The sequence below is a fragment of the Pediculus humanus genome, genomic scaffold (assembly GCF_000006295.1).
Source record: "Pediculus humanus corporis 1103172107458 genomic scaffold, whole genome shotgun sequence".
Lineage (NCBI taxonomy): Eukaryota > Metazoa > Arthropoda > Insecta > Psocodea > Pediculidae > Pediculus > Pediculus humanus.
This window is the reverse complement of record NW_002987078.1, coordinates 515838-525641: the sequence shown is the minus strand read 5'-3', so window position 1 is coordinate 525641 and position 9804 is coordinate 515838.

The following is a 9804-nucleotide window of genomic DNA, read 5'->3' as shown; positions in this document are numbered from 1 at the left end:
AACAACCGAAAAACAATAAAATCGTCGGTTGCCCGACCGACAAACAATTCATAAAACCTACTTTCTTAACCGCCATCATTTATCAACCTCTTTCAAACATGTTACAACAGAATTTTAATCTTTTTTCTTTTTCCTCCCTCCCTCCACCCTCCCCCTTCCCGTTCATCTCATCGACAGTTTTCGTTTTTTTTTTTTTTTCCCCTCGACTTTGTTTGCGAACGTAAAAAAATATTAACTAAACCCACGTTTATTGTTATTATTATTATTATTATTATTATTATTATATACTTTTGTTTATCACGTCTGACTCACACACGTGATTTTCATTTAATAAAAAAAAATGACTGACTCATGTGGGATCGAGGTTAAAAAGGGCGTAAAAACGTCTCGTTCGATAATCGATCGATAAATCGATAAGAAAAAGAATATTATTATTATTATTATTATTGGTATTATTATTATTATTTTACGTCACATAAATTACGCCGACGCCACAAAACATGCGTTTTAATTTCAAAAAAAAATTTTTTTTTTTTTTCTACTGATCTACAATCTCCTCAATTAATTAGTCATTTTTAATTTTTACATACCGATTTTAAATTTTAATTAAATTTGTTTTTAATTAATTAATTAATTATACTATGTTGTTTAATAATAAAAATAAAAATGATAATAATAATAATAATGATAATAATAAAATTAAATAAATTCCATAACGGTAAAATATTTTTTAACAAAAAAAAAAAATTATTAATTCATTATAAATAAAAAAAAAAAAGGAAAAACGATTTCCTACTCCCCTCCCCTCCCTCCCTCTTCTTCTCCTCTCCAGTTTATATTTTTAAATTGAATTTATTTATATAAAGTTCCAGACAGTGTCTGGAGAAAAAAAAAATTTTTATCTATCGGTCGGTAGGCGTAGACTTGAATTCTCACGGATCGATGAGATCGACTAAATTTTTTTTTTTTTTTTTAACGTTTGCGAATAATAAAAAAAATTTATTATCACCTTATCAATTCGACCTGGAAAAAAAAAAATTTTTTTTTCTTATTGTCGTTTTCCCCTCCATTTTCCCCATCGTAATTATCCAATTTTGCACGAACGTCATATTAATATAAATAAAACCTGAAACTTTTATTATTATTATTATTATTATTATTATTCAAAAAATTCTCGCGTAAATAATAATTTAAAATACTTAGAAAAAACTTTAATAATAATTATTTTTAATTACGTAAAAAAATAAAAAAAAAACAATTTAGCGTTAATATTTTAAATTTTATTTTCCGTTGGAGCAAAAAATTTAAATTTTCTATATATATGAAAAAAAAATAAAACAAAATTTTGCTGCTCCTGTTGTTATTCTTGCTGCTGCCGCTGCTGCTGCTTGGAAAACCGGAGAAAATTTTTTTTTTTTTTTTAGGTTCGGTTATTAAACTAAATAAATAAATAATCGTAATTTAATTATGGAAAATTTTCTTCGAAAAAAAAAAAAAACAAGTTTATAAGTTTATATATTTGTTTATATTTATTTTCTTTTTCCATTCAAAAAGAAAAAAAAAAAACGTGGCAGCAGATTGTAATGAAACGTGGTCGCGCGCGAGTAAGATTCTCTCCCCGATCCGGATTAATAAAACACGCGCACGCGTGTAAAAAAGTAACGCATTGTTATATTATTGAGTCGTTACGGGCGATGTTTAAATATTTTTAAACGAATCGAACGTGGCAGCATTAATAATAAGAAATCACGAATCTCGATAATAATAATAATAATATAATTTTGATTAATGAATTTATAAAAAAAAAAAGTTGAATAACATAAAATAAATTAAATTCGTTATATGAAAGCGAAATATTCAACTGAAATTATTTCCACTCGCATCACACACAACAAACAAACGCGTTTGTATTTGTTTTAAAAAAAAAAAAAACTAACCGTTAAACAAACGATACGTTACAACATCTCACACGATTTTTTTAAATTTAATTTTCACTGATCGGTGATAAAAATTTGATTTATTACTACTATTCTTACGGCCTAAAGAATTTTTTTTTTTTTTTTGTAGTGGAATCAGACAAGAGTACAAAACAAAATAATTTAATTAAAAAAAAAAACATTTTATTTTTTTAATTATAAAAAACATGCAACGCCGCATCGAGTAGTCGATATATATATATACAAAAAACGTGCACGAGGTTTCCTCTCCCCGATTTTTCACCTCCCTTTTTCCACCTCCCCCTTACTCTCCCCCCAATATAAAATTAATTGAGCGAAAGATTTATAAGATTTTATGGCGCGTGTTGTACTTTACGGAAAAAAAAAAAAATTAAGTTGGTAGTACTTAACAAAAAAAAAAAAAAAAAAAATGAAAATTATTTTTTTTAGTACGAATTGGAAAACTCAAAACGAGAATGTTTGTTGTTTGTTTCTTTTTTTTCTTCTTTTTCTTTTAACTTCCTGTTTAACGTTTTAAATATTAAACGAATATATCTGGGAAACATTAACACACGCGCATGCACACGCACACGATCGTTCTATCTTTTTCTTTTTCATCTTAAATATTACGTTTGTTTCTCTCTCTTATTTTTGTAATGGAGAGAAAAGATTTAAACAAACACCTGGTTGATTTCGTTTTTCTCGAGTCTCTTATTTTTTAAATAATGCAACGTGTCAGACGGGTCAACCCTCTTCAAGTTGTCATTATCATCCCTGGACCACTGAATTATTGTTAAGGAGGATTTTTAAATTTATTTCATCTGCCAATGGAACCTTAAAGAAACGTTTGTTTGTTTGTTTGCTCGTTTGTTTTCTCATGGTTTATTATTTATTTTATTTTATTTTTATCAAATGTGTTTTAACGTGATGCTATCCCAACGTCATTTTTAATATCAAACAACAACAATAAACGATTCGTTTTTTTCTTTGATCTTTTTTTTGCTTCCGTACTTTCCTAATTATTTTAAACTTCTCCCTCCCCTTTTCCCCCCTTTCTCAGAACTCCGATAATAATAATAATAATGTATCAAATTAAAACGTTTGTGTTCGATTCGTGTCAAACACATTCGTTTCGTTTCGTTTTTTTTTAAAACAAATAATGATAATGATAAAAACAATACATTAACACATATTAATTATTTCGTTTTTTAAAATGGCGGAATTTCCGTTTTTTCTCTTCAGTTTTTCTTAATTTAAAAAATTTTCTTATTAAAAAAAAAAAAAAACTCGGAAAATAAAAGAAAAAGAGAAACTTTTTTTTTATTACCCAAGTAATGAAAAAATAGATAGAAAAGAAAAGAAAAAGAAAATAAATAATATAATTTAAGTAATTACAAAAAAAAAAAAAACAAGAATTCGTCTTGTTGCCCAATTTAAAAACACGTTATACATATATATATATTTTTAAAAAAATAATTTTATTTATTAGTTTTTGTGTAAATTACAAATATATATTAATTTACTATTGAACGTTTACAACAATTTTTAAAGTTTTTAAAAAAGGAGATTAATTATACAAAAACACAAAATAATCTGATGCCACGTTTAAAAAAAAAAAAACGTTTAACCGAGAGAAAAAAAAATAAAAAATTTTGAGGTGAAAGGGAGGATACCAAATTATAAAAAATGATTTGATGATGGGCATAACTTTTGTAGCCTTAAGAAAAAAATTATTTTTTACGCCGCGTGATTTTTTTTTTGAATAAATACTCACGCGCATGCGTTTATAATTAGTTTTTTTTTTTTATTTAAAAAATGATTTCGTTATTATTTCTTTATAATTTTTAAACGCCATTTTTTTTTTTTACTTTAATTGAAAGGATTCGTCGTAAGCGTAAAAAAAAAAAAAACGCTGACAAACGTAGATTTTTTTTTCCTTCTTTTAATCTATTCTGAATTATTTATTAATAATAATAATAATAATAATAATAATAATAATAATAATAATAATAATAATAAAAGAGGAAGTAAAGCGTAGCAAATTTAGTTTTTTTTTTTTTTTTTTTTTTAACCAAACGGTAAATAAAAAAAAAAAAATTGAAAATTTAATTTCTTTTTGACTTTCTTTGATGTGTTTAGTTTTCATTTTCCATTTTTTTTTTTTTACAAATCTTTCCTGACTCGATTCTCTGTCACATAAAAAAAATTTTTTTAAATATTTACAAAAAAATAAAAAAAATCTTAAAAACGTCAGGGTAAAAATAGAAAAATATAAAAAAAACCGGGAAATAAATTAAAAATTTCGCTTAAACGTCCTCCTTTTCCCCCCACTTACCCCCTCAATCCCCATTTTTACTTTCTCTTTTTCATATTCCACCACCCTGGTATCATCATCATATAACGTCCCTCCCTTTTTTTTTCCCTTCGGTCCCAGTTTCCGTTTCCGAATTTTGTCGGGATTTTATACCTGATTTCCTCACTTTCAAACTTTTTTTCTTTTTTTTTTTGGGGTTTTAATACCCCCATCGTGATTTCCCTTAACAGTATATTTTGAGTTTTTCCCTTTTCTATTAATTTTTCATTGGACCATAAATAACAAATTATTAATAATGGGAAAACAATGTTTTAATTTGAGAATAAAAAAAAAAAAAACATTGTTTCCCTTATTTCGATGGCGAAATTCCTTTTTTTTTTTTATTTTAAAATTTTTCGATTCGTTTTTTGCATACGCGCACGCATGCACGTGCGTATACGCACACGCGCGTACGCACACGCATATATGCAAAATGGAAAAAGAAAAACAATTTTTTGTTATTTAATTTTTTGTTTTTTTGTTTTTGCCTTTTTCTTTCTCTTTTTCTTTATTCATTTTTCCTCTCTCTCTTTCTCTTTCTCTTTCTTTTTCCTCTCTTTATCTCTCTCTCTTTAGAACCGTTAGGAAAATGAAAAAATTCGATTAGAAATAATTTTGTTAAATAGATTTTCCGTTCTTTAAAAAAAAAAAAAAAAACGTAAACGAATTTTGTCGTCATTTAATAATGAAAAAAAAAAAAAAAAAAAATTGAAAACGTTTTTGTTTTTGTTTTTTTTTTTGTTTTGTCGTCTGCTTTTTCGAAACTAATTTTATAAATTTCTTTTGATGCGGTCTCACAATAAAAATTTCCCCTTTTTTTTTTGTTGGGAGGGGGGAAGAGGGGAAATTTTTTAAACGTATGAAAAAATAAGAAAAAATTTTTTTATTTATTACAAAAAATCGATACGCGATCGATATATTTCTTTTTATTCAATAATCGAACGAAAAATCGTTCGTTTTTGGATATTTTTTTTTGGTAATGACGTTTTTTAAATGGAAAAATTGTTCAGACCGATATTTGTGTTCAGCAAATGAAAATAATAAAGAAAGAATGAAAGAAAGAATGAAAATATGTTTTAATGATGTGCCCCGGAACCGTAATTAGGATTATGTTTTCATGTAAAAAAAATTGTATCATCCCCTTTATCACGATTTTTTTTTTATTACTTTTTCTTATGCACGCACTCAATCATTCACGCACTCATGCACGGACGCACGCGCACAGAAGCACATTCAATATCACGTTTTTCCATAAATTTTTTTTTCTTATTTTTTTGGAATTATTTAATGCGCTATAAAAAATAATATAGATTATAAATTTTTAATCATTACAAAATTATCATGTGCGTGTGCGTGTGCGTGCATCAATTATGATAATAATAATGATAATGGTAAACGCTTTTACGTGCTCTTCAATTCGCACAAATTCTTTTCGAAAAAAAAAAAAAAAAATGAAAAAAAAAGCGCAATCGAAAATTTATTTAATTGTTTTTTTTTACGTAAGTCACGTGGTTGTAGATAGAAAGAGAGGAATAATAATAATAATAATAAATTAATCGAACGATTACGGTAATAAATAAATAATAATGTGAAAAAATATTCAAATTTTATTTTTTTTTAAAATTTGAACTTAATTCGTTCACGCAAGTTTTTATTAATAATAATAATGATGATGATGATGATAAACAAATAACGAAAAGAAATTTCTTAAAGATTAAATAAGTTAATAATAAGTTTAATTATAATATAAAAAAATACGAAGAAAAAATAAATATTGTTAATAATAATAATAATAGTTGAAAAAAATAACCCGAAATTATTTTCATCATCATCGACATTTTTCAACCCACTCACGTGGAATTAGAATTAAAATATATAAAACTAATTTATATAAAATAATAATGATAATAATAAATAATAATTACGATTATAATTATGTTTCTCTTATTTTTTTTTTTTACCTGAAAAATAAAAAAAAAGAAGAAAAAGATGTTATTTAAATTTTGAAATTAAAAATATCAGCAAGGGGGAAGTAAACGAGAAGTGGGAGGAAGGGGGGCGGGTAGTGTAAAGAGAGTAGAAAGCGGAAATGGAAAAAAAAACGAGGATGTGAAGAATAAAAAAAAAAAAAAAAAACACGTTTTTTCACTACGAAACAGTGACAATTTTTAAAAATGAAAATAATAATAATTATTATTATTATTATCATTATTTAAAAATCTTCTGCTATGGAGTAATAAAAATTACTTTTTTTTTTGGAGGGAGGAGCAAAGAGGAGGAGGAGAAATGGGGAGTCTTATCATTTATTATATTTTATCTAAAATTTATCGAAATAACATTTTCGTAATAAATAATATTTTTATTAATGTTTTTTTTTTTTAATTTAAACGCGTGTGAGAGAGAGAGAAGGCATATTACAGCGGAGTGTGTAAGAAGGCAGTGGTTTAAATGAACCGTACACACGCACAGGCATACAAAAAAAATAAATAATAATTAACGAAAAACGGTAGTGGAAAAAAAAATCATGACGACCTCATCATAATCATCATCATCTTCATCATTAGGGAAGATACTCGGGGTCCCCACCAATGCCACCGGTTTAAAAGGCGTGTTGTTAGTATGCCCACATAATATTAAGGGGCGTTTTAAAGGTCGAAAAGGTCAGATGGTGTACCAAAAAAATTTTTTTTTTGTCTTCTTTAGATTTTGCCACTAGAAATTATTATTAATAATAATAATAATAATAATAATTTTGTGATTTTCATTAAAAAAAAAAATTCTAAAATTTTCTTTTAATTTTTAACAAAAAAAAAAAAAAAAGATTAAAATCGATTTTTAAACTCCTTTGTGAAAAAAAATTTATAGTTTAATTTCGATATATCGATTAATTTTTTTTTTTTTATATTATTCAAAACAATTAATCAAATCGTTCAATTAAAAATAAAAAAAAATGAAAAAAAAAAATTTTTTTTTTTTTTGGGATTTATTTTTTTATATTTGATTAAACGGGTTCCCAGGGCATAAAAAAAAAAAACACGTGAAATTTTTTTTTTTCAGTTTTGCCAACTGTTACGCTTCAAAAAAAAAAAAAAAAAAATTAACGAATCTTTTAAAAGCGATACAACCAAAAAAAAAAAAAAAATTGTCACGAATACAAACAAAATCAATCTTCTCGTAGACCTCTTATCTTTTCATAACTTTTTTATCAATCGTAATAAAATAATTAATAATAAATAACCTGTTCAATTTCAATCGTGAAAATCAGGTTTTCTCTCATTTTTCTTCTTCCACGTTTTTTTTTCTTTCTTTTTTTTCTCTTCATTATTTAAAACCTGATCCTCCAATTCGATTAAAAAAAAAAAAAAAAAAAAAATCTCAACCGAAAAAATTTTAAATCAGTTCGATATGAATTTACATTAGAATCATTATCATTATCATCATATTTATAATCTTAATCTCGGGGAAAATCTCTTTCTTAAAAACCATTCATAAAGTTATGAAAGATAATAAAAAAAAATATATATATACGCATATTTTTTTTTTCTTTGACGTGTTTATTATGATTTAGGGGATTCCCTTAATTAGTTAATTAATATTATTATTATTATTATTATTACTACGCATCACTATTAAACTTATGAATTAAAAAACTAACTAATTATATAATTAATTAATTAATTAATTATTCGCTTAGACGTTTAAACGAATTTTCATTATTATCATCATCATCATCGTTATAACAATTTTTTTAAATATTACAAAGAAAAATGGAAGCGTTAACCGATTACTTATTAAAAAAAAAAAAAAAAATATTTTTTTATTATGTTTTTATTACTTAAGACGTTCATTATTATTATTATTATTATTATTAGTGTTTGTGTTTGTTGTTGTTGTTGTTGTTTTTAAAAAAAAAAAAAAAAATTATTTTCACGTAATTTTTTTTTAATCGGATTTTTCGTAAATTCAACCCGAGGGTTATACACGATTTGAAAATAATCATTATTATTATTATTATTATTATTATTAATTACCGGTGAGATTTAATTAATAGTTTGATGATGATAATAATAATAATAATAAAATTAATTAATTAATAATAATTGATTGATTGATAAGGGTCAGTAAATTAAAAAAAAAAAAAAACGTTTAAATAAATAAATAAATTTTTGGCGGTTTAATTATTTTGTTTTTTCTTGTTTGTATGATGGTTGTTGTTTGTTGAGTAAGGTATGGTTGTGCTGTTGCAAAGTTAAATTTATAGAATTTTTTTTTATTACGTCGGGGATTATTTTCGGTATTATGTCGAGAAAGGTTTTTTTTTTTTTTTTGTAAATCGTAAAACGAGAGAGATAAGTGATTGTTATACGGTAGTAGGTAGCAGTTCGGTTGTTTGTTACCGGTTGTTAATGAAGGTAAAAACATCATCAAAGAACAAAAAAAAAAAAATGATGACGTAAACAACCAATTAGAAAATACATAATTTTTTTTTTTTTTTTACTTTTAAAATGCTATTAAATTCACAATAATTCGCATCAGAGATCATTTGCGGCATTTTTTTTTTATTTTTGTGACGTTTTAAAGGGGGCAAAAAATAATAAAAATTATTATTAAAAAACAAAAAAAAACATAATTTGGGTTTCTCTCTCCCTTTCTCTCCGATACATTATCAAGACACTAACAAACTCAACCAATTTTTTTTTTTTTTTCGGACCACCAAAGTATCAAATTCTTTTTTCTTTTTCTATCCTTATTAATCCAACATTTTGAAATTTTTCTCTTTTTTCTTTTAACCCTTTTTTAATTCCTTTGCGGGTTTCTAACGACTAATTTTTAGTTGAAACAAACGTTAATCGATCGCTTTGAAAACCATAACAAAAAAAAAGAAAAAAATTAGTTTCAAACTAAAAACATAAGTTAAACATTATTTTTTTTTTTTTAAAGGAAACTTTTTTTTGTTAATTTTAATTTCTTACGTAAAAAAAAAAAAAACTAATTAAACATTTGATTTTATTTTGAATTAAATAATAATTTCCATTACGAAATTGGGCCATGTATTATTATTATTATTATTATTATTATTATTATTATTATTATTATTATTATTATTATTATTATTATTATTATTATTATTATTCAAAAAAAAAAAAAAACTTTTTTATCTTTTACCACGCCCACTTAACGCCCCCCTTTTCCTCCTCTCTCTCTTTCCCCGATTTATTCTATTTATTTATTTTTTTTTTATGTTTGACCTTTGAACTCGCACGAGTACATTATTGTTTATTACAAACGACTTAATATAATAAATAAACTCGTAATTTTTTCGGTTGTTTGTTTGTTTGTTTCGTAAACAAAAAGATTTTTCGTGTATCATAAATTCGTTTAGTATTCTTACGAGTACTTTTGTTAACATTTGGTAATACGTACGTAATTTGATTCAATTTTTTTTTTTTTTTTTTTTGGTAATTTTAAAACCGTCTCAAATAAAACAATAATAATGATGATAATAATAATAAC